Genomic DNA, 2,134 nt, shown 5'->3' with positions numbered 1-2,134 from the left:
TTCTGCTCGAAAATTAATATTAGTTGTGATCAGATATAATGTGACTTGAGTCATTTATTTAAAATATACACACAAAGGGGTCATTGTCAATTTGGACTACAAATATTACTCTGTGATCATAGTTAGTCCATTCCAGGTTATTCTGGATTATGTCAATGTGGTACATCCAGACTGCTGGCACATCGACACATTCGAAACTATTTGTACATCAGCACATTCAGTACCTTGAATTCATTCAGAACACCTCAGAAATTCTACCCAACATTCTATACTTTGGACGTGTGATATAACTTATTGGATTATTTTGGGTTTTAATGATACTGTAAGTTCCTTTTAAATATTGATTTTGTATTATAGAGAAATAAATTATTTAACTGAATTCTATTATATTTGTTGGTTTCTGTTATTTCTTTTGAGAACATTTGGAAAGCAACTATACCGCTTTCACCTGTCTGTCGTTCTTCTCATTACCCATTCTGCCGACATAAAACATCCCTGCCTCACAATGAATATAACAAGAAATCCATCAGCTCATGAATTATCAACTGTACACGTGAAATTTGACTATAATGTTTGATAAGAGAATTTTGAATTTTTTCTCTCTTTCTGAATAGTTATTATTCAAAAGCATTTATGAGGGCGAATATGTTATCGACGCAGCTCTTCCCTGTTCTAAACTTTGCAGTTTCTGGTCTTATTTTTCAGTCGATTGTAGCTTTTAAACCAGTTGATAATACTTCTGCAAAAGGACAATCCTCTGTACAACTTATTCATACCGAGTTCTTTCCCATTCCTATGGTTTTTATTGATCCTTTTAATTCCTTCTCCTTTTTGGCAAAGGTGAAGTAGGGGTGGAGCTGACGTCAATGTAAATTGTTTCCTATGCTTTCCGAATCTCTGGTGGATGCTATTTGTCTTCTCAGCTGAGAAGTCCGTTGAATTGCCGTTCCTGCCTTTAAAAGAAAATTTTGCTGCTGTAAGTTCTCCTCTGCTAAAAGTCGTATTTCATGGAGTACTAATTTTATACTTGGATGATATCATTTCTGGCTCTAATGCTCTGTTGTTCCGTGTACTAATTCTAACAAGATTTGTCTGTATGATTCATCTTCTTTTACATCTCATTTAGTTTACAAATGATGAAAGACAGCCATTATTAGTGCTATTGATTTCTCTGTTACTGTTAATTTAACTTGTTAGATCTTGAAAAGGTAGAGCAGTTGCCATGGCTGCGAAGGAGGTGCATTTATGGTTGCAATAGCATCTCTCAGCAACGGTTTGAACCGTGTTGATGGAATGATTCTTATTTTATAAATTTTAAAGTTATCCATATCAATGAAACAAAATATCGCATGTAATTAACTTAAAAAATACCTTGGTTAATTTGTTCGCAGAATTCTGATTGGGATTGGTAGTGTTATATGTGAATTTATTTGTAGTGTAAAGTAATATATACGAACAGTGTATCGTCTGACAGACGGGGAAAAATTAAGCACTGATCGACAACAAATGGTGGATCAAATGGACATGATATAAATATTTCAATATCGTGACAAAAACAACATGTAGTCGTTGTGGCCGAGCGGTTAAGGCGATGGACTCGAAATCCATTGGGGTTTCCCCGCACAGGTTCGAATCCTGTCAACGACGAAATAATTAAGTTTTATAAAAACACACAGTTGTTGCGATAACGAAGAATTAAATTGCATCCTTTCATTCTTTCTTATTATCTGTTGGAAAAAAATTGTCATTGTTTAAATCACATGTGTATCTTAGTACCATAAATATAAAAAGAATATTGTTTATTTTGTTTAGGATCGGGTACATTCCATCCCGGTGGGAAGAAAAGTTTGCTTATGGCTTAATTACACAGACTTCACAATTGTATACCAAATTACCCACAATACAACGCAGCCATTTTAATTCCTATACAAACATTTGTGAAAACAACATGTATTCAAGCCTTATATCTTATTTAATCGTCGAGAAGGATATTTACTTCATCGAAATGGTTCTTGAAATAAGTGACCCTATAGCACGAAAGACAACGTAAGCTGGAAATTCCTTAACTTATATCGATACACGGAATAATGAAGATCAACAGAAATTGTGTAGATTGCAATCAAAGAACAAGCAG

At 34.1% G+C, this 2,134-nt stretch overlaps 1 non-coding gene across 1 annotated transcript; it reads left to right on the top strand.

The window, feature by feature from the left end:
• The first annotated feature begins 1,565 nt into the window (after window positions 1–1,565).
• Window positions 1,566–1,647, top strand: Trnas-cga (transfer RNA serine (anticodon CGA)). Its single transcript has one exon. It is a non-coding gene; the product is annotated as a tRNA-Ser (tRNA).
• Window positions 1,648–2,134: the final 487 nt, after the last annotated feature.

Source organism: Sinohyriopsis cumingii, chromosome 4 (assembly GCF_028554795.1).
Source record: "Sinohyriopsis cumingii isolate HCF-2022 chromosome 4, ASM2855479v2, whole genome shotgun sequence".
Lineage (NCBI taxonomy): Eukaryota > Metazoa > Mollusca > Bivalvia > Unionida > Unionidae > Sinohyriopsis > Sinohyriopsis cumingii.
Note: the sequence above shows the minus strand (reverse complement) of the source record. Positions and strands in the feature narration are given on the sequence as shown.